General features: G+C 45.2%; 2 long non-coding RNA genes across 2 annotated transcripts in view; both read left to right on the top strand.

Annotated features, from left to right (window-relative positions):
- The window catches only part of LOC310694451, a 107,440-nt gene that overhangs the window by 51,112 nt on the left and 32,468 nt on the right, over positions 1-23,860 (top strand). The gene's annotated exons all lie outside the window — the stretch shown is intronic.
- Positions 19,728-21,285, top strand: LOC310694103. The gene is made up of 3 exons (XR_014519538.1): positions 19,728-19,860; positions 20,757-20,883; positions 21,184-21,285. It is a non-coding gene; the product is annotated as an uncharacterized lncRNA (long non-coding RNA).

Below are 23,860 nucleotides of genomic sequence, written 5' to 3'. Positions count from 1 at the left end.
CTAACTATAGAAGGATTGGGCTGAAACTACCACTGCTTCCAACCTTGGATTTTTCTGAGCCAGCTTTCCCCATTGTGTTTCCCCCAGGAGTGTCTGGACCACAACCTCTGTCATCTCTGACTGTTGGCTGTGCTAACTGGGGCCAATGGGAGTTGGGAGCCCCATGACATTAGGAGAGACACAGCTCTCCTAGAACATCCCAGGAAGGATGACTAAATGTATCATACTCTTGTGTGAGCTTGAATTCATCAGAAGACTGCTTGCTTTTTCCACTGGTTTCAGCCACTGTAACCATCTTTCCTTCTTTATTCTCTCCCAACTGCACAACAAAAAGGCCTCTTCTGTCGTTGATGAGGCTTTGGAAGTAAATGAAGGCCAGGTCGACTTCTGGGAGTTCACGGATCTAGTAAGCAGATTTCTTACCATGTCCTATGAGAACTCCACACCATGAAGAACCAACCTGGAGGTGAAGAATCCATCAACTCAACTCCATCTCTAAAGCTCATGTCCTCCTGAGACAATAAAGATTTGATTCAAAGATCCATCACCTTCTGTGTGGTGTTTTTCGGAGGCACAGTAACAGAATCTTAGCTGCAGCAAAAACTGCAGGTCAGGACATTCCCTCGAGGATAAGGGGATTCCAGTAGGATAAATGAGAAGTATCAAGACATGTATTAGAAGTGGCAAATAGATTTCTGTAAGAAAATAGAAATCATGTTTAAAGACCAACATAACATACTGTTTCTTTTTGTTAGAAGGAAGAAACTGGTTCTGGGTGGTGGGTGGGGAGCTGGAATTTTGGATGAAGAGGAATACTAGGTCATTTGAAAGGAAGACAGGGAAATTGTAGAGCAGCTGGATAAATTATTAGGATCAGTCTTCACCCTTCACTGCAGACGATATAGCGCAGGTCCCTGGGCCTGACAAATTAATTGATAAAGATCATCATATCCCCAGGTCCAGAAGGGCTCAATGCATGAGCTCTTGAGGAACTGAAATGTTCACAAGAGCTGCCTTTAAAGATTGGAACATGGTCCACATGACACTGTTTCTTAAAAATGGCCCCCAGTGGGCATCCAGGCGATTCCAGGCTGGTTAACTCAATGTTTTTCATAGGAAAATTGATGCAAAACACTCTTTGTTTTTAAAACATTCTTTAAATTCTTTAAATCAAATTAATACAGTGTCCACCCCCCCATGAAATACCTGTGCCAGACAAATTAATTGACAAATTGAAGATCATCATATCCCCGGGTTCAGAAAGTATCTTTCTGGTGGACAAGAATCGACCAAATATGGATAACTAGAGCAGTGTTTCCCAACCTTTTTTGGGCAAAGGCACACTTGTTTCATGAAAAAAATCTCGAGGCACACCACCATTACAGCCCTGTGACGTCAGCGTGCAGCGTCACGCCGGGAGGGACATGAATTGCTAGCAAATTACATAATCACCTCCTTGAGGGCTGGCTCATCTTCTCCAAAGGCAGAACCCCATTAATTAACAGCACAGACTCACACCATAGCCAAGATGAGGGGGCAAAACCTCAGTCATGCACAGTCATGCACATGTGGGGGCTAAATGAGGACGAAGACCGGGCAGAGAGCAGGGTTCAAATCACCCCACCTGGCCAGGACAATCCCTGGGTGCTCCCTTGGGCCACTCGCCTGGCCCACCTCGCAGGGCTGTTGTTGCGAGGATAACACGGGGAGAACCACACGCGCCCCCGGGAGCTCCTTGGAGGAGAAAGCGGGCGATGAATGCAATGCACGAAATATATGAGAGGCGACCAGGTTTTGCAGGTGAGGGGCCCCCGCCAGCCTCCGCTTCCAACACCCGGCGCAACGACGCCGAAGTTTCTCCCCGGGCTCGGCTCGGGGAGCAGCGCTGCTCCCCCCCGGCTCCCCTTCGCCCTCCTGGCTCTCTCTGCCGCCCACTGGGGACCCCCCTCACCTGCCAAGTCCGGAGCGCCGGTGGAAGTTGCATGCATGCATGCAGGGCGCCGCGTTGCCATTGCATTGCACTGCACTCCATGCAACGCCTGCACGCATGCATTGCCTTGCACGCCCGCCAAGGGGTCTCCCCGCGGTCCGATGCGTCCCCTCCGGCACGGATGCAGCATTGCAAAAATAAAAACCCCCCGACGCAGCCCTACCTGGGGGGCCGCCTCCGCCGCTCCACCTCCGCGGGGATCCCCGGGCTCCATCCTGCCGCCCGATCTCCGCGGGGGCGCAGGCAGGCTGTGCGGGGTCTGCGCGAAAGAGCCCCTGCCCGCCCGGCCGCCGCCGCTGCGCTCATTCCATGGCCGGGAGAAGAGCGCTTCAAACAAAACGCCCGGCCCGCCAGGCCACGCTGGGAAACGTAGTTTGCGCACCCCGCGCGGGCGCAGAGCCCAAGGGCGAGGGGACTACGGATCCCGGCAGCCCCCGCGCCGGGGACGGAGGGGGAGAGGCCAGGTGCAGGGATGGAGGGACGGGTGGGCGAGCGAGTGAGTGAGTGGCAGCCGCCAAGCCTTGGCCGAGAGCCAGGAAGGGCCTCCCCGGAGGAGGAGGAGGAGGGAGGCGCAGAGCGGGAGGGAGGGAGGGAACCCCAGGGGTCATCTAGTGACGGCGCCCCAATCGAAAATTTGACTTTTTTAAAAAAATAAAAATCTTTCGAATTTTTTAATTTTTCCCGCAGCACACCAGGCAACATCTCACGGCACACTAGTGTGCCGCAGAACAGTGGTTGGGAAACACTGAACTAGAGGACTGGCGCCTAAGATCAGAAAAGTGGAAATCTGCCCCAAAACCTGCTCCGACCATAACGCAATGAAAATGGAAATGAGACTAACTCCAACCGGCTCTTTCAGATGGAGGATGAATGACACCTTGTTAAGAGACCAGGAGATTACTAAGAAGGCCCAAAAGACCTTAAGAGACTATTTTGAAATAAATTTGAACACCACATTGGAAAAAAGAGTAATCTGGGATGCAAGTAAAGCTATTATGAGGGTGTTTCTGATACAACAGAATACGATAAAGAAAAGAGCACAGAATGAGAAAAAGCACAAGATTTTGGAGAAAATAAGGGAAGGTGAGAAAAAGTTAAGATCGAAACCAAAGTCACAGGAGATTCTGAGAGAAATTAAACTCTATCAAGCACAATACGTCAAATTGATAAATCAAGAAGTTGAGTGGAAAATTAAGTTAATGAAACAAAGGACATTTGAATCAGCAAATAAATGTGGGAAACTGCTAGCATGGCAGTTGAAAAAGAGACAAAAATTGAACACGGTTACAAACTTAGAGATCGAAGGGAGAAACATCCAGAACCCTGAGGAAATTAGAAAGTGCTTCCAGAGATACTTTAAACAACTTTATACGCAAGGGCCGCAAAAAGAGATTGAGATAGACCAATTTTTAAAAAGAAATGGATTACCAAAACTGTCTCAAGAAAAGAGGACAATTTTGAATTATAAAATAACACAACAAGAAATTGAAGGTGCCATCCAGAATATGCAATTGGGCAAGTCTCCAGGGCCAGATGGGCTTACCTCCAAGTATTATAAGACATTGAAAGACTATTTGACACAACCATTAATGGAGGTTTGTAATGAGATTATGGAGGGGAAGAAGGCACCGGAATCGTGGAAAGAAGCTTTCATCACATTGATACCTAAATTGGAAACTGAAAAGACACAACTTAAAAACTACCGTCCCATCTCTCTCCTGAATGTGGATTACAAAATTTTTGCAGATATTTTGGCAAGTAGACTTAAAAAAGTGTTAAATGAAGTAATTCATAAAGATCAGGCAGGCTTTCTCCCAGGTAGACACTTGCTTGACAACACTAGGAGCATCATTGACATTTTGGAACTTTTGCAAACGAACATTAATACAAAAGCAGTGCTGATTTTTATAGATGCGGAGAAGGCCTTTGATAATATCTCATGGAAGTTTATGAAGAAAAATCTTGAAGGGATGGGAGTGGGACAGGGGTTTGAGAATGGTATAGAGGCAATCTATTCAGAACAAAAAGCTAAATTGATAGTTAACAATGTGGTGACAGAAGAGTTCAAGATAGAGAAAGGAACACGACAAGGTTGCCCTATTTCCCCTTTGTTATTTATTTCAGTCCTGGAGGTGCTCTTGAATATGATTAGAGGGGACCGGTTGGTTGAAGGGATTCAGGTCGGAGCCAAACAGTACAAACTTAAAGCTTTTGCAGATGACCTGGTTTTGACACTACAGGAGCCAGAATCTAGTACGAAAAGAGTTTTAGAATTGATTCATGAGTTTGGTCGGGTGGCGGGATTTAAATTAAACAAGCAAAAAACTAAGGTTTTGGAAAAAAAATTAACACCTTTGGAATCAGAAAGGTTTCAGAAAGAGACAGATCTAAATGTGGTTAAAAAGGTGAAATACCTAGGGGTTAATATGACTGCCAAAAATCTGAATTTATTCAAGGACAATTATGAGAAGTGTTGGTCAGAAATCAAAAAAGATTTAGAAATTTGGTCAAGATTGAAACTTTCCTTGTTGGGCCGAATTGCTGCTATAAAGATGAATGTGTTGCCAAAAATGCTGTTTTTGTTTCAGACCCTACAGATTGTGGACAAGGTGGATTGTTTTAGAAAGTGGCAGAGAGACATCTCCAAGTTTATCTGGCAGGGCAAAAAGCCCATAATAAAATTTAAGATATTAACCGATGCTAAGGAAAGAGGGGGGTTTGCCCTGCCGGACTTAAGGTTGTATTATGAAGCAGCAGCTTTCTGCTGGCCGAAAGATTGGTTACTTCTTGAGAACAATGATGTCCTGGATCTGGAAGGGTTTAACAATGCTTTTGGATGGCATGCTTATTTGTGGTACGACAAGGTAAAAGTTCATAAGGCTTTCAAGAACCATATTGTCAGGAAAGCAATATTTAATGTCTGGATAAAATACAAAGACTTATTAGAAAACAAGACCCCAAGGTGGTTGTCATCAATGGAAGCTAAGGCTCGGAAAAGACTCGATATGGAGGCCAAATGGCCGAAATATTGGGAAATACTAGAAAAAGTTGGAGATACCTGGAGGTTGCAGAGTTTGGAGAAATTAAAGGACACAGTGCGAGATTGGCTACACTATGCTCAGATTAGGGAGACTTTTAATTTGGACAAAAAAAAAAAAAAGGTTTCCAGGTGGAAAAATCGAAATTAGAAACAGAATTGTTAGAACCTAAGACTAAGGTACTTTCAAAAATGTACAACTTGTTGTTAAAATGGAATACTCAAGAGGAAACAGTTAAATCAGCCATGATAAAATGGGCTCAGGACATTGGGTACAAATCATGTTTGCTGACTGGGAAAGGTTATGGACCACCGGTGTGAAGTTCACGGCTTGTAATGCCTTGAAAGAAAATATTATGAAAATGATATATAGGTGGGACATGACCCTAGTCAAGCTTGCAAAAATATATCATTTGCATGACAATAAATGTTGGAAATGTAAGGAGACTGAAGGAACATTCTTTCACCTTTGGCGGACTTGCCCGAGAGTTAAGGCCTTCTGGGAAATGATCTATAATGAGTTAAAAAAGGTATTTAAGTATACCTTCACTAAGAAACCAGAGGCCTTCCTTTTAGGCATTGTCAGCCAGAAGGTGTTAAAGAAGGACTGAACTTTTTTAATGTATGCAACAACAGCAGCAAGAATACTCATCGCAAAATATTGGAAGACACAAGATTTGCCCACACTGGAAGAATGGCAGACGCAACTGATAGACTACATGGAGCTGGCTGAAATGACTGGCAGAATCCGAGACCTGGGAGAAGAGACAGTGGAAGAGGACTGGAAAAAGTTTAAGGACTACTTACAAAAACATTATAAGCTGTATGAATGTTAAGAGAATGCATGATTGAAAACAACATGGTATCAGCAATTTAGTTGAAAGATATCAGGAGAATAAGTGATGTTTAAGAGAAAGATGAAATTTGAAGCAATATTATGTCTAAACCAAGCGGTTAAGTACTTGATAAAAATATTTAAAGTTTGAGGCATAATATATGAGAACTACAAAATAAGAATCGAAATAAGGTAATAAATTGCTGTTATTAACTTTATTATCGAGAACGCAGGAAAGGGAGATGTGAGGAAGTCCAAAGGTCATGAAAAAATGATGTATGGATAGTTGTAATCTTCTTTATTCTATGTTTATTTCTTTGTCTATTCTATGTTTATTTCTTTGTTTACTTATGTTCTCTTTTGTCTGTACTTTCTTGGTGATGGTATTGTATATGTCTGGTGATTTTTCTTTGTTTAAAATTTGCAATAAATATTTTATAAAAAAAATCAGAAAGTATCTTTCTGGAACCCTTAAAGAATCTAAATGGGATGTTCAGAGTAAAATCTTCACAGGATCTGTCTCTAAAGACTGGAATATGGTCCATGGGACACTGTTTCTTTAGACGGGTTTTCAAGTTAGCAAGAGCATTAAGATTATACGGTGGTATCTTGGTTCTCAAATTTAATCTGATCCGGAAATGCGTTCCAAGACCAAAGCGTACCAAAACCAAGGTGCACTTTCCCATAAACGGTAATGCAAAATGGATCGATCTGTTCCAAACTTTTAAGAACATCCCCAAAATAGCAATTTGACAAGAATTTTACTAACAAGACCATTGATCCAGCTAATGAAAGCAATAAATAATTTCTAGAGTCATTTAGAAATAGATATACTGATTGTTTAATAATGATGATGTTGATGATGATATATTAAATATATTACTTGTCCCCCACCTATCTGCATGGGTTGCCCTGCCACTCTGGGCAGGTTCCAACAGAGCAGAAAAGAAGACAACGAAACATCAGACATTAAAAACCTCCTGATACGGGGCTGCCTTAAACGTCTACGGAAGGTCATGTGATTGTTTATCTCTTTGATAGATGATAGGAGAATGTTGATTAGCAAGAAAAAGCTCCAGGCACAAAGGGAGGAATGGCAGTGCCTAGTGGAGGCCTCCCAAAGGAAATATTCTGCCACATTTTGGAAAATAATTGCAAAAAGCTGGAGAGACTCCCCGATTGAAATCGAATACTCTATACCCGCTGGAGCATGGGAGGCCTATTTCCTCTCATTATATTTGTCAGGGGTACAGGGACAGAGGCACAGGGAAGGCAGGAGATGGAGAGCGATGGAGAGGAATCCCAGGACAGCGAGGAAGAGGATGACGATGACGCAAGGGATTCCATGAGTCTCTCCAGCGAATCAGAGGATTCCCAGAAGGGGGCGCCCGTGGTCAGGGCAAGGGGAGCCCCAGGGGGAGAGTGTCAGGAGCGGGGGGCCAGCAGGGGACCCCAAAGCGGCAGCTGGGAATCAGGGCCGGCTTCCCCACCAGAGCCCAGCGAAGGGGGGGGGGCAGTTCCAGTGTGTCAGGGGAAACAGCTCTGGCAGTAGAGAAGGAGGAGGGGTCAGAGCAAGCCATTCTCCCGGAAGGGGAGGAGGCCAGTGAGGGGAGTAGCATAACTGTCAAAAGGAAGGTTAGAGGTTGGGCGCGCGTGCCAGGTTCAAATGTGCAGGCGCGCGGAAGTACAGGGAGCCCGGAGGAGGAGCCAGGTCCCAAAGCCCGCAGGAGGGGGGAAGAGCAGTCTGGAGATTCCGCGTCAGGAGAATCCAGGAGGGGCGGAACCCCAGCGGGCAGAAGGACCCTGCGGAAAAGGAAAGAGAGAAAGAGGTGGAGCAGCGTAAGCCTCTTAAACTGGTGTAGGGGAGGGACGGATTCAGAGGGGACTTCTACCGTCTAAGGTTAACAGACATGGGGGCTGCGCGCCTCGGTTGTGGAATTTACTATGAACTGCAATAAACGTCCTTGTATATAAGAAGAATTTGGCGTTGGTCTTTCGTGAGCTGAGACCTGAGGCAGCCCTGACAATATTCATCAAATCAACTGGCCCCAGTTCTGCTTCCTGCTTCAAGTGAATTTGGTAAGGAATGGCCCCCTGTAACCACAGAAGAAATTACTGGCCTTATTCAAGCTCTTAAATCAGGGAAAACCCCGGGTGCTGACAATATCCCACCAGAAATTCTTAAGGCAAATGTTGAATGGTGGGCCCCTGTGCTAGCCGCCTTGTTCACTAGTATAAATCAAGCGGCTATTATCCCCGAGGACTGGGGTTTAGCCATCATCATTCCAATATTTAAGAAAGGAAACAGAACTGAGCCAGCTAACTATAGACCAGTGTTTCCCAACCTTTTTTGGGCAAAGGCACACTTGTTTCATGAAAAAAATCTCGAGGCACACCACCATTACAGCCCCGTGACGTCAGCGCGCAGTGTCACGCCGGGAGGGACATGAATTGCTAGCAAATTACATAATCACCTCCTTGAGGGCTGGCTCGTCTTCTCCGAAGGCAGAACCCCAGTAATTAACAGCACAGACTCACACCATAGCCAAGACAAGGGGGGAAAACCTCAGTCATGCACATGTGGGGGCTAAATGAGGACGAAGACCGGGCAGAGAGCAGGGTTCAAATCACCCCACCTGGCCAGGACAATCCCAGGGTGCTCCCTTGGGCCACTCACCTGACCCACCTCGCAGGGCTGTTGTTGCGAGGATAACACGGGGAGAACCACGCGCGCCCCCGGGAGCTCCTTGGAGGAGAAAGCGGGCGATGAATGCAATGCACGAAATATATGAGAGGCGACCAGGTTTTGCAAGTGAGGGGCCCCCGCCAGCCTCCGCTTCCAACACCCGGCGCAACGACGCCGAAGTTTCCCCCCGGGCTCGGCTCGGGGAGCAGCGCTGCTCCCCCCCGGCTCCCCTTCGCCCTCCCGGCTCTCTCTGCCGCCCACTGGGGACCCCCCTCACCTGCCAAGTCCGGAGCGCCGGTGGAAGATGCATGCATGCATGCAGGGCGCCGTGTTGTCATTGCATTGCACTGCACTCCATGCAACGCCTGCACGCATGCATTGCCTTGCACGCCCGCCAAGGGGTCTCCCCGCGGTCCGATACGTCCCCTCCGGCGCGGATGCAGCATTGCAAAAATAAACCCCCCCCGACGCAGCCCTACCTGGGGGGCAGCCGCCGCCGCTCCGCCTCCGCGGGGATCCCCGGGCTCCATCCTGCCGCCCGATCTCCGCGGGGGCGCAGGCAGGCTGCGCGGGGTCTGCGCGGAAGAGCCCCTGCCCGCCCGTCCGCCGCCGCCGCGCTCATTCCATGGCCGGGAGAAGAGCGCTTCAAACAAAACGCCCGGCCCGCCAGGCCATGCTGGGAAATGTAGTTTGCGCACCCCGCGTGGGTGCGGAGCCCAAGGGCGAGGGGACTACGGATCCCGGCAGCCCCCGCGCCGGGGACGGAGGGGGAGAGGGCGGGTGCAGGGATGGAGGGACGGGTGGGCGAGCGAGTGAGTGAGTGGCAGCCGCCAAGCCTTGGCCGAGAGCCAGGAAGGGCCTCCCTGGAGGAGGAGGAGGAGGAGGGAGGCGCAGAGCGGGAGGGAGGGAGGGAACCCCAGGGGTCATCTAGTGACGGCGCCCCAATCGAAAATTTGACTTAAAAAAAAAAATCTTTCGAATTTTTTAATTTTTCCCGCGGCACACCAGGCAACATCTCGCTGCACACTAGTGTGCCGCGGAACAGTGGTTGGGAAACACTGCTATAGACCAATCAGTCTATTAAGTATTATTAGCAAACTGTATGCTGCTCATTTATGTGATAAATTAGTGGAGTGGATGGAAAGAGAGCGTATTCTATCAGAAGCTCAAGCTGGTTTTAGAGCAAAGCGTTCAACCATAGACCAGGCCCTTACCCTTCAACACCTGGCAGACAAATACTCTAGAAAAGGGGGGTCTTTATATGCAGCATTCGTGGATTTTAAATCGGTGTTTGATCTAATACCAAGGGATAGACTCTGGGAAAAGCTTGGCGCTACAAACATAGATAAACGCTTATTACGCCTTATCCGTGGTCTATACGAAAACACCAGGGTGAGGGTAAAGATGCGATCGGTCAGGCCATCTAACTAAAGAAATTCAAACACACTATGGGGTTAAACAAGGATGTGTCCTCGCGCCAACGCTATTTAATTTCTATATCAACTCTCTAGCAGCAAATATGGCGAAAGAAAATGCCCACCCTCCCAAACTGGCAGGTATTCCCATCCCGGTGCTTCTGTATGCGGACGACGCAGTCCTACTCTCCTTTTCCTGCGTTGGCCTGAGGAAGCTTTTGAGATCACTTGCTGACTATTGTCAAGCGGAACAACTATCAAAAAATTACAGCAAATCTAAAATTATGGTGTTTTCAAAAAAAAAGAAGGAAACACAAATGGAGAATTAATGGTCAACCTATTGACCAGGTAGCAACTTTCAAATACCTGGGAATAACTTTTCAGGAAAGGGTCTTGTGGCACCAACAGATGAAAAACGCCATTGCCAACGCAGGAAGGGCCAATAAAGCCCTTACAAGATTTTTTCACGGGAAAGGGGGTAAATACGTTCCGGCGGCCTCCCAGGTTTTTGCTGCAAAAATACTCCCACAACTCACTTATGGATCCCAGGTTTGCAGTTTTAAAAATTTTGCGCCTATGGAGGCATTTCAAACAAAATTCTATCGGTGTTTATTGGGGATCCCCCCCTGTGTATCTAATATAGCTGTCCGCTTAGAAGTTGGACAACCACCCGTTAATGCGCGGCTGTGGATTCTAAAGATACACTACTGGTTAAAACTTATTTTTTCCCCGGCCAGTTTGGCTCCTTTAACACTCTTAGACACCTTTCATTCCACCTGGAAAGCTTCCCTGTTTGAAAAGATAAGAAGCTTGGGATTCTCCCCGCAGATCTTGATAGCGGCAGGATATGAGAGAGCCAGAAGTCAAGTGCTCCAACGCATTAGGGACATAGAGCTGCAATGTCATATGGGCAAAATGGATAAACATGCCATAATTAGAGACTTTGGGAGAGGGTTCTCACCCGCAAATTATCTGGCTGATTTACAAATACCTAAGTACAGACACTCCTTTACCCTGGCCAGATTTAACGTTCTGCCCTCTGCCCTGTTGCTAGGCAGATATGAGGGCAAACCATATGCGTCACGTGTCTGCCCATGTGGCTCATCGGAAATGGAAACAAGTCTGCATGTATTGCTGCACTGTAGTTACTACGAGGATCTACGTTTGACCTTTATTGCCCCAGTTCTACAAAAGCTTAAAAATGAACCAGAACTCCAATGTATGAGAGCCTTGGTAGAAGATAAGGTTCCTGAAATTACGATCAATGTGGCCAAATTTTGTGTAGCCGCTATTAGGCGCAGGAAACAAGAGCTTTCCAATGTCAATATGCACGCGAAGGCAAATACTTAATTTTATTTATGCTGTCTAATTTTAAATTGCAGTTATGTATCGAAATTGTCCTTTGTTTTTTCCGGTGTTATGCTTCGCTGACTAGCTGTACGAGTTAATCTGGTCTGTGACCGTTTAATAAAATTTGATTTTTGACATTCAAAACCTTCTCATATGGGGCTGCCTTAGACGTCTACGGAAGGTCATGTGATTGTTTATCTCTTTGATAGATGATAGGAGAATGTTCCACAGGGTGGGCACCACCACCGAGAAGTCCCTCTCTGTAACTTCACTTCTCACATTGAGGGAACCACTAGAAGGCCCTCAGACCTGGACCTCAGTGTCTTGTCTGAAATCAGAGGTGGAGACGTTCTTCAGGTATACAGGATGCAGTTCCAACCTTCTGCTTCTCGTATACTCCTGGGGCATCAATTGGGAACAGCTGGTGACCTGGGTGAGCCCTCCCTTTATCTACCATCTTTGTAGAAATTACAGTTTAGCACTTCTCATGGCGTGGCATCACTGGAAGTATAAGGAAACTTGATGTTCTGCCAAATCCCTCTGTAACCCTCCTCTGAGCATGAAACTTAAATATGATCCAGTGGCAACTAATTGCCATTCAAGAGGAAGGCTGGAGTCTAACCCCATTTCCTCCATTTCCTTAACATTGATTGTTTGATGGCAATGACGTCAACGACGATGATGATGCTATATTAAATATATTACTTGTACTCCACCCATCTGCATGGGTTGCCCAGCTTGATTTTCTGCCAAATCCCTCTGAGCATGGAGCTTAAATATGATTCTGTGGCAACTAATCGCCATTCAAGAGGGAGTCTGGAGTCTGTCCTCATTTCCTCCACTTCCTTGACTCACCTGAAAGTTCGCTTGACAGGTCAACATGTCAGGCAGCCGCACTAAACTGCAGTTCTCCCTTCGTATCATAATCAGGGTTTTCAATAGTTATGCAGAAGAACCACAGAGAATGGGCACGAGTGACTGTGCAATGCTTCAGCCTAAGGAACGCCGTGTGCTGAGTGAGAGAGGACTGCGTCAACTGGTAAAGGAGCAGCTTCCAGACATGCCAATGGTGAGGAGCAGGAGAGGGTGGTTTGTTGCTCAATTGGATTACTCCTTGCAATGGGGGAAGCACTTCAGTTCTCTGCATCTTTTCAAAATTCTCACTTCTCAGATTGCCCTTTGCTTTTCCCTTTTCAGGATTAATTTTATAATGAAATGATTTTAGAATGCTTTATCGTTTTACTGTTTTTAGCTGCTCTGAGCCCGGCTTCGGCTGGGGAGGGCGGGATATAATTATTATTTTTATTATTATTATTAAATTTCTTGTTTTGAAGCTATCTCCCCTTCAGTTGTAAAGCAATTACTTACCATTCCCCCATCCTGGCTGGTACTAGTCAACTGTTAAAGTACTTTTTGATTTATTTAGCAGAATGATCCGCACAAGGGCATCAAAACCTCCTCCCTCTCTCCTCCCTCTGCTCCCTCTCCACAACCTTCCAAAGTGGATTTTCTGTGACTGCGTTGAGGAGGAGAAGGAGGGGATGTTCTGTTACGCTTGCAGAAGTTGTTCCACAGACAGAAAAGGAAAGGAAAACCCCACTTGGGTGCAACACTTTTACTGTTTAATCTACAAAGACCTCTAAACAGTTTACCAAAGATTTAAAAAGTGAAAACCAATGTTAGAATCAATCTGGCATAAAATTTAACAAAGTGTTATAAAGTCCAGCAGTGATGGAACAAAAAATGCATTATAATGTTCTCTGTGAAAAATTTCATGTTACAAGTTACTGTTTTCTTGGTTCCAATGGTTGCGATGCATTTTGGTCCCTGAGTGCAGGAATTTCCCTGTCAACTGCTGGGGTCACTGTGAGTTGGAGAGTCCAGCAATATTTGGGGAGGGGGGTGGCAGTTTCCTCATCCCTCCTGTAAGTTATTCTTGGTTTTCTTTTTTTTAAAATAATCTTTATTAAAATTTCAAAAGGTACAAAAAACAAAACAGAAAAACAAAAGAAAACACAAAAAACAACAAAAAAGGTCCCACCTTTTAAGTCTCATTTTCAATAACTTCTTTTCATGACTTCCCCACGCCTCCCCTTCTTGTATTCCAGCTCCAATTGTTTGTTCAAACAAGTTTTTATCCTTAGTGTCTTAACCATAATTTGTTAATTTACTTAGCCATAATTTGTTAATATACTTCTTTGTAATAGGTTTAACCCTTAGTTCATTATTATGCTTAGTTCAGTTTATTCAGCAACTTTTAAAATATATACCTTAATCATATATAAAAGAAAAAAGAGATAAAGAAACAAGAGAAAAGATACCTTTCCTAAGGTTGTCCCTAGTTCCCATCCACGGATTCCCCATTCTTATAACAATAAACAACATAAAATTTTACACTGCAAAGTAAAAATCAGGCCCCCTTTGGACTTCTAAACCCCACCCTTCTCTCCCCGGTTTCAATCCCAAACCAAAGTCCAGTTAGTCCATCTTTTTAGCCTGGTGACCTTACGTCCAAGGCTCTCAAATCTCTCTCAGTCCCTTTCAGCCGGCTTCTTTGGAGGTCTCTTATGCTTAACACCCAAACTCGAAGAGGTACCTTCTCAGTACTGACCATGCTTCTTCCAGCCAGGCCTACTTGTTTAAAGGTGGAGCTCCAGCTCTGTTTCTTAAATCTATATGTCCCAAATAGTCCAGCTTTCACCTTGGTCGAACTAGAGTTCATCTTGGCAGGTCTCCGGCTCTCATTTGTCTTCTGTATCATTTCGGCCACCCCTTCTTTCTGCTCCTCCTGTTCAACAAGTGTCTTTTCCTCCTCTCCAATCTTTGATTTCTTGTCCAGCTGCTTGTGTTTTGAACATCAAGTCCCTTTCCAACTCAGTAGGTATATTTTCTGTTGACTTCGGTTTTGTAGGACTTGTAGACAAAACATGGCCTTGCTCGAACATCTCTCGCAGCTTTCCCATGAGAAAGATAAGCTCTTGCAAATCAGCTCGTATTTCCCGACCTAATTCCATTCTTGTAATGTCCAAGAATCCCCTCTAGAGGGATTCTGGTTACTTAGTATTCCTTTCACTTCCGATCCAAAAGTCAGATTTATTTGTATCAATCTCCGTGCCCGTGGTTTTTAAGGGTCCCCGTGTCGCCGGCACGGCAAGACCCGGCCCCTGTCAAGCTGATTCCCTCTGGAGCTTGGAGGGAATCCGCCATTAGCTGATCGCGCTAACCCGGAAGTCCTGTAAGTTATTCTTGGTTATCAGCCTGCTAACTATTGAAGGATTGGGCTGAAACTACCACTGCTTCCAACCTTGGATTTTTCTGAGCCAGCTTTCCCCATTGTGTTTTCCCCCAGGAGTGTCTGGACCACAACCTCTGTTATCTCTGACTGTTGGCTGTGCTAACTGGGGCCAATGGGAGTTGGGAGCCCCATGACATTAGGAGAGACACAGCTCTCCTAGAACATCCCAGGAAGGATGACTAAATCTATCATACTCTTGTGTGTGCTTGAATTCATCAGAAGACTGCTTGCTTTTTCCACAGGTTTCAGCCACTGTAACCATCTTTCCTTCTTTATTCTCTCCCAACTGCACAACAAAAAGGCCTCTTCTGTCGCTGATGAGGCTTTGGAAGGAAACGATGGCAAGGTTGACTTCAAGGAGTTCACGGATCTAGTAAGAAGATGGCTTATCATGTCCTATGAGAACTCCACAGCATGAAGAACCAACCTCGAGGTGAAGAATCCATCAACTCAACTCCATCTCTAAAGCTCATGTCCTCCTGAGACAATAAAGATTTGATTCAAAGATCCATCACCTTGTGTGGGGTGTTTTTCACAAGCACAGCAACAGAATCTTAGCTGCAGCAAAAACTGCAGGTCAGGAACATTCCACTCAGGGATAACAGGATGTCAGTGGGATAAACGAGAAGTATCAAGACACCCATTAGAAGTGGCAAATAGATTTCTGTAAGAAAATAGAAATCATGTTTAAAGACCAACATAACATACTTTTTCTTTTTGTTAGAAGGAAGAAACTGGTTCTGGGTGGTGGTTGGGGAGCTGGAATTTTGGATGAAGAGGAATAGAAGGTCGTTTGAAAGGAAGACAGGGAAATTGTAGAGCAGCTGGATAAATTATTAGGATCAGCCTTCACCCTTCACTGCAGAAGATATAGTGCAGGTCCCTCGGCCTGACAAATTAATTGACAAAGAGTCTGGAGTCTGTCCGCATTTCCTCCACTTCCTTGACACACCTGAAAGTTCTGGGAGAGACAGAGCCTTAGGGAGGTGTGGAAGGCCGGGACCTCCAGTCCTGGCAACTGCTCCATAGGGGCAAGACCTACTGAAAAATGTTGCTGAGGCCACGAGGCCGAGTTGTACATTTGTTTCCCTGGATAAAGAGTTAATTTCACTGACAACGGAGATCTTCCTCCTTTATTGCTGACCTGCATCTGACTCCAGCCCTGACCAAGAGCAACAGAAGAACAGGCAGAACGTGTACTGCAGGTCAGGAAATTAGGAGGCTCGTTTGGTTAATGACAAGCATCAAGGAAACTGGGTGCTTTGTGCAAGATTGTCATCATACCGTGACAACAATCTGAGCCACTAGATGGTGCAAAAGGTACATGCATTGAGCTCGGCTAGGATGTTTGATTAATGGGCTGTTCTTCCAAAGGAGGCGTGCAAGAAGGATTGGTCTTGGGACTTGTACTTTATTATTATTATTATTATTTAATATAATTTTTATTAGTTTTTTTAACATATCATTTTCAACAGTAATTAAACATACTTTTATGAGGCGTTCACAAAGTAAAGGAAGGATTGAACTCTGATTAATAAGAGCACTCCTACACTTTTACATCTTATTCAAATTTTTGACTTCCATCAATCCTGTCTGAAAATTTTCCAATCTAATCTCTCAGTATGCATTTCTTATCTTCCCTATTACATTTCAAACTCATAACCAATATCTCTGTCTTTTTCTACTTTGTAACACTTCGTATATTTCTCCTTACAAAACTTCTTGTAGTCCCACAAGCGTAATTTGTTGATTACAAATAATTCATATACTTCTCCCAACCTTCTGTAAATCTCTGGTCCCACAGGTTTTGAATCCTTCCTGCCATTTTGTCCAGTTCTGCATAGTCCATTAATTTTGTCTGCCATTCTTCTTTCATCAGAATTTCTTCTTGTTTCCAATACTCTTGCCGGTTTTGGGACTTGAACTTTTAAACACGTTGACCTGGGGGCAGGAGCAAGCAGTGAGATAGCCAAGTTTCTTGATGCTGCTGAATTGCTTAAGGTGCTGATAACACCACCAAGAAGAGTCCGGGAATTTTGTGGATCCATTATTTTACACACACACACACACACACACACACACACACACACACACACACAAATGAGCAGCAATAATTAGTGCGCTACCTAATTTATTAGGACAGCCTGGTGGTAGCGCAATGCAATGTTTTCCTGGGAGTCATCTCTCTTGAAACCAGTCACGCTACCCCGCCCATCTGGCTGAGTTTCCCCAGCCACTCTGAGCGGCTCCCAATTGAGTGTTAAAAACAATACAGCATTAAATACTAAAATCTTCCCTAAACAGGGCTGCCTTCAGATGTCTTTTGAAAATAGGATAGCTGCTTATTTCCTTCACATCTGAAGGGAGGGCGTTCCACAGGGCGGGCGCCACTACTGAGAAGGCCCTCTGCCTGGTTCCCTGTAACTTGGCTTCTTGCAATGAGGGAACCGCCAGAAGGCCCTCGGCACTGGACCTCAGTGTCTGGGCTGGACGACGGGGGTGGAGACGCTCCTTCAGGTATACTGGATCAAGGCCATTTAGGGCTTTATAGGTCAGCACCAACACTTTGAATTGTGCTCGGAAACGTACTGGGAGCCAATGCAGATCTCTCGGGACCAGTGTTATATAGTCCCTGCAGCCACTCACAGTCACCAGCCTAGCTGCCGCATTGTGGATTAATTGCAGTTTCTGGGTCACCTTCAGAGGTAGCCCCACGTAGAGCGCATTGCCCCATCCTTAGCTTTTAGTTAAAAACACTGACAAAATTTGTAAGAAGTGTTCCCATTTAAACTGCAAGAGTGAAGTTGGAAGTCCATCGAAGGAAAGGAAATACAGCTGGCTGGTCCAGGGAGTTGATCAATGCCTCTTTGCGAGATTGGGTGGTCTCTCCCTGTTTGGAGGCGGTGGTGGTAAAGCCAATCCTTAAGAAAGCTTCCCTGGATTCGAAAAACCTAACTAACTACGGGCCAGTTGCTAATCTACCTTTCCTGAGCAAGGTTCTGGAGTGAGTGATCGCAGACCAGATCCAGGTGCTTTTTGGGAGAAACTGATTTTCTGGATCATTTCAGTCGGGGTTTAGGCACAGAAACTGCTTTGGTCGCCCTGTATGATGACCTCTGTTGAGATAGAGAGAAGAGAAACATGTCCCTGTTAATTCTCCTCGACCTCTCAGCATCTTTTGATACCACCGACCATGGTTTCCTTCTGGAGCAACTTTCCAAACTAGAAGTGGGTGGCACTGCTTTGTGCTGCTTCCAGTCCAACTAGAATGGCCGTCCCCAGAGATTGTTGCTTGGGGAATGCTTTTCAGCCCCATGGAACCTTCAATGTGGGGTTCCACAGGGCTCAATCCTAGCCCCATGTTGTTTAACATCTACATGAAACCACTGGGTGGGGGCACAAAAATGGAAGCAAGAAGAATTACCGACGAAAGAAGAATGGCGGATGAAATTAATGGACTGTGTAGAATTACATAAATTAACAGGAAAGGTTCGAAACCTGCGTGACCAGAGATTCTTAGAAGACTGGAGTAAATATATGAACTATTTGAAAAGCAATTGTAATGAACAGATTACGCTAGTAGGTCTGCAAGAAGTTCTGTAAGGAGGACTATTTGTAATATTACAAGAAAGACTATGAAGAGAATTGTTAGTTAATGATAATTCAGAGTAACAGAGAAATTAAGAAATGCAGAATGGAGCTGACAGGGGCTGGGAATGAGGCCAGAGAAAGAGAGATAAGAACACTGGAATGTGAGAGGGAGGAGGGACAGCCTAGTGGCATGGCTTCAGAGAACAGAGGGCAGGCAGCAGATAGCAATGGTAACCTGATCCCTGAGCATAGTGGTCAAGGAAGGGGGTATGAAATTCACGGCATGCAATGCCTTGAAAGAGAATATTATGAAAATGATATACAGGTGGTACATGACCCCAGTCAAGCTTGCTAAGATATATCATTTGTCTGAGAATAAATGTTGGAAATGTAAGGAGGCTGAAGGGACATTCTTTCACCTCTGGTGGACTTGCCCAAAAGTGAAGGTCTTCTGGGAATTGATTTATAATGAGTTAAAAAAGGTGTTTAGGTACACCTTTCCCAAGAAACCAGAGGCCTTTCTCCTGGGCATTGTTGGCCAGAAGGTGTTAAAGAAGGACAGAACTTTCTTTATGTATGCAACAACGGCAGCAAGAATACTTATCGCAAAATACTGGAAGACACAAGATTTGCCCACACTGGAAGAGTGGCACACGCAGTTGATGGACTACATGGAATTGGCTGAAATGACCGGCAGAATCCGAGATTTGGGAGAAGAAATAATGGAGGAGGATTGGAAAAAGTTCAAGGACTATTTACAAAAATATTATAAGTTATATGAATGTTAAGAATTTGCAGGATCTGGAAAATCTAGCTTCAGCAACAAGATTCGGTGATATGGGAAATTAAGTTAGAATTATGAAGGGACTAAGGTTTAAAATGACATTACATTTATATTAAGGCAAAAGTAATTTGACAATAAGTATTTTAAACCTAAAATATAACTATTTGAAAGTACAAAGGAATGCATGAAACAAGGTAATAATTTGTTGGTATTTTTATTGTAAAGAATGCAGGGTGAGGGGGACGCGGGGAAGTCCGGTTGGTGATGAAAAAATGTCTTGGAAAGATGGATTTCTTTCTTCTTTTCTTTTTTCTTACTTCTGTTATTTCTTTTATATATCTGGCTTCATTTCTGTATTTGAGAAAAGCAATAAAAACTTTTATAAAAAAAAAAAGGAAGGGGGAGCCAGAGCAGGGATACACAAAATATCAATTTTAGCTCAGAAACAGATGGAGAGAGGCCAGGAATAGCCAGCCCCAAAACTCGAAGGGTTTTTCCCCCTGTTGGAAGAAGAGGAAGGGGCAGAGTTTAGGGTCGGCAACTGCAAACTTGGAGTCAGACAGAGTCTGAGTGGAGGAGCTCCGGAGTGATTTATGTGTTTGAGCAATAAACCTGAGATAATGACTGCCCATGTCTTGCTTCTGTTGGAGAGCCAAGCCATTACACTTGGTACTCCTTCAGCAACTCTCGCTCCCACTCTCTTCCTCCACTCTCTCCCACAATTAACAGTCAAACAGGGACGAAGAAGAAGAAGAAGAAGAAGAGGAGGAGGAGGAGGAGTTTGGATTTGATATCCCGCTTTATCACTACCCGAAGGAGTCTCAAAGCGGCTAACATTCTCCTTTCCCTTCCTCCCCCACAACAAAAACTCTGTGAGGTGAGTGGGGCTGAGAGACTTCAAAGAAGTGTGACTAGCCCAAGGTCACCCAGCAGCTGCATGTGGAGGAGTGGGGAATCGAACCTGGTTGACCAGATTACGAGTCTACTGTTCTTAACCACTACACCACACTGGCTCTCGGAAGAAGTGATGAGCAGATTCTGCCCCCTCCTTTCTGAAAACATTGTCAGTAGATTCTTGCAATGGGAGAGGTGAAATATTCACAAAGTTACCGTATTTTTTGCCCTATAGGATGCACTTCCCCCCTTTAAAAATGAAGGGGAAATGTGTGTGCGTCCTATGGGGTGAATGCAGGCTTTCGCTGAAGCCTGGAGAGCGAGAGGGGTCGGTGCGCACCAACCCCTCTCGCTCTCCAGGCTTCAGGAAGCTCTGCGCAACCCTCGGGAGACCGGCGCGACTTCGCGCCGGGCTCTCTAGGGCTGCGCAGAGCTGCCTGCATTCCGAAGTCTGGGGTGCGCTGAAGAGCGCGCCTGGGCTTCGCACAGCTTTCCGCTAGCCTGGGGAGACCGGCGCGACTTCCCGCCGGGCTCCCTAGGCTTGCGGATAGCAGGCTGTTTTCGGGGCTGGGGTTGGGGGAAGCTCGGGCTTCCACCGCGCCAGCCCCGCGCCTAGGGGGGAAATAATATTTTTTTTCTTTATTCCCCCCCAAAAAAACTGGGTGCATCCTATGGGGCAGTGCGCCCTATGGGGCGAAAAATACGGTAATGTTAAATGATTTTTGGAAATGATATGTAAAAAACCCAATAAAAATGTGTGTGTGTGTGTGTGTGTGTGTGTGTGTGTGTGTATATACCACTGGGTGGGTTTATTCGGAGGTTCGTAGTATGTATGCTGATTACACTCAGCTCTATTTCTCCATTGCATATGCTGCTGAGGCAGTGGAAGTGCTGAACCAGTGTCTTGCTTCGGTAATGGACAGGATGAGACCCAACAAACAAACTCAGTCCAGATAATACTTGTGTACACTCCTGGGGCATCAATTGGGAACAGATGGAGAGCTTGGTGAGTCTTCCCTTTATTTACCATCTTCTTCGAAAGTACAACTCGTAACCTCTCATGGCGTGGCGTCACTGGCAAATTAAGGGAGCTTAATCTTCTGCCAGATCCCTCTGGAATCCGCCTCTGAGAATGGAGCTTAAATATGATTCTGTGGCAACTGATCGCCATTCAAGAGGGAGTCTGGAGTCTGTCCGCATTTCCTCGACTTCCTTGACTCACCTGAAAGTTGTCTTGACGGTTCAACATGTCAGGCAGCTGGACTGATCTGGAGAGTGCCGTTTTTAACATACTCAATATTTTCAGTATGTATGCAGAACAACCACAGGGAATGGGCACGAGTGAGAGTGCAATGCTTCAGCCTAAGGAACGCCGTGTGCTGAGTGAGAGCGGACTGCGTCAACTGGTAAAGGAGCAGCTTCCAGACATGCCAATGGTGAGGAGTAGGAGAGGGTGGTTTGTTGCTCAGTTGGGTTACTCCTTGCAATGGGGGAAGCACTTCAGTTCTCTTCATCTTTTCAAAATTCTCACTTCTCAGATTGCCCTTTGCTATTCCCTTTTCTGGATTAAGAAATTTCTTGTTTTGAAGCTATCTCCCCTTCAGTTGTAAAGCAATTACTTACCATTCCTCCATCCTGGCTGGTACTGGTCACCTGTTAAAGTACTTTTTCATTTTTGATTTATTTAGCAGAATGATCCGCACAAGGGCAGCCAAGCCTCCTCCCTCTCTCCTCCCTCTGCTCCCTCTCCACAACCTTCCAGAGTGGATTTTCTGTGACTGCGTTGAGGAGGAGAAGGAGGGGATGTTCTGTTATGCTTGCAGAAGTTGTTCCACAGACAGAGAAGGAAAGGAAAACCCCATTTGGGTGCAACACTTTTACTGTTTGATCTACAAAGACCTCTAAACAGTTTACCAAAGATTTAAAAAGTGAAAACCAATGTTAGAATCAATCTGGCATAAAATTTAACAAAGTGTTATGAAGTCTAGCAGTGATGGAACAAAAAATGCATTAGAATGTTCTCTGTGAAAAATTCTATGTTACAAGTTACTGTTTTCTTGGTTCCAATGGATGCAATGCATTTTGGTCCCTGAGTGCAGGAATTGCCCTGTCAACTGCTTTGGTCACTGTGAGTTGGAGAGTCCAGGGATATTCGGTGGGGTGGGGGTTGGCAGTTTCCCCATCCCTCCTGTAAGTTATTCTTGGTTATCAGCCTGCTAACTATTGAAGGATTGGGCTGAAACTTCCACTGCTTCCAACCTTGGATTTTTCGGAGCCAGCTTTCCCCATTGTGTTTCCCCCCAGGAGTGTCTGGACCACAACCTCTGTCATCTCTGACTGCTGGCTGTGCTAACTGGGGCCAATGGGAGTTGGGAGCCCCATGACATTAGGAGAGACACAGCTCTCCTAGAACATCCCAGGAAGGATGACTAAATGTATCATACTCTTGTGTGTGCTTGAATTCATCAGAAGACTGCTTGCTTTTTCCACTGGTTTCAGCCACTGTAACCATCTTTCCTTCTTTATTCTCTCCCAACTGCACAACAAAAAGGCCTCTTCTGTCGTTGATGAGGCTTTGGGAGGAAACGATGGTGATGTTGACTTCAAGGAGTTCACGGATATAGTAAGAAGATGGCTTATCATGTCCTATGAGAACTCCACACCATGAAGAACCAACCTGGAGGTGAAGAATCCATCAACTCAACTCCATCTCTAAAGCTCATGTCCTCCTGAGACAATAAAGATTTGATTCAAAGATCCATCACCTTGTGTGGGGTGTTTTTCAGAAGCACAGCAACAGAATCTTAGCTGCAGCAAAAACTGCAGGTCAGGAGCATTCCATTCATGGATAAGAGGATGTTAGTAGGATAAATGAGAAGTATCAAGTCACCTATTAGAAGTGGCAAATAGATTTCTGTAAGAAAATAGAAATCATGTTTAAAGATCAACATAACATACTGTTTCTTTTTGTTAGAAGGAAGAAACTGGTTCTGGGTGGTGGGTGGGGAGCTGGAATTTTGGATGAAGAGGAATAGAAGGTCTTTTGAGAGGAAGACAGGGAAATTGTAGAGCAGCTGGATAAATTATTAGGATCAGTCTTCACCCTTCACTGCAGAAGATATAGTGCAGTTCCCTGGGCCTGACAAATTAGTTAACAAAGATCATCATATCCCCAGGTCCAGAAGGGCTCTATGCATGAGCTCTTGAGGAACTGAAATGTTCACAAGAACTGCCTCTTAAGATTGGAACATGGTCCACATGACACTGTTTCTTAAAAATGGCCCCCAGTGGGGATCCAGGCGATTCCAGGCTGGTTAACTCAATGTTTTTCATGGGAAAATTGATGCAAAACACTCTTTGTTTTTAAAACATTCTTTAAATTTTTAAATCAAATTAATACAGTGTCCACCCCCCCATTAAATACCTGTGCCAGACAAATTAATTGACAAATTGAAGATCATCATATCCCCGGGTTCAAAAAGAATCTTTCTGGAGCTCTTAAAGAATCTAAATGGGATGTTCAGAGTAAAATCTTCACAGGACCTGTCTCTAAAGACTGGAATATGGTCCATGGGACACTGTTTCTTTAGACGGGTTTTCAAGTTAGGAAGAGGATTAAGATTATGCGGTGGTATCTTGGTTCTCAAATTTAATTTGATCCGGAAATGCGTCCCAAGACCAAAGCGTACCAAAACCAAGGTGCACTTTCCCATAAAAGGTAATGCAAAATGGATCAATCTGTTCCAAACTTTTAAGAACATCCTCCAAAATAGCAATTTGACAAGAATTTTACTAACGAGACCATTGATCCATCTAATGAAAGCAATAAATAATTTCTAGAGTCACTTAGAAATAGATATACTGATTGTTTAATAATGATGATGTTGATGATGATATATTAAATATATTACTTGTCCCCCACCCATCTGCATTGGTTGCCCAGCCACCCTGGGCAGCTTCCAACAGAGCAGAAAAGAAGACAA

This window comes from Podarcis liolepis, assembly GCF_965112155.1.
Source record: "Podarcis liolepis genome assembly, chromosome: 15".
NCBI classification, from domain to species: Eukaryota; Metazoa; Chordata; class Lepidosauria; order Squamata; family Lacertidae; genus Podarcis; species Podarcis liolepis.
This window is presented reverse-complemented; position numbering and strand designations above follow the sequence as displayed.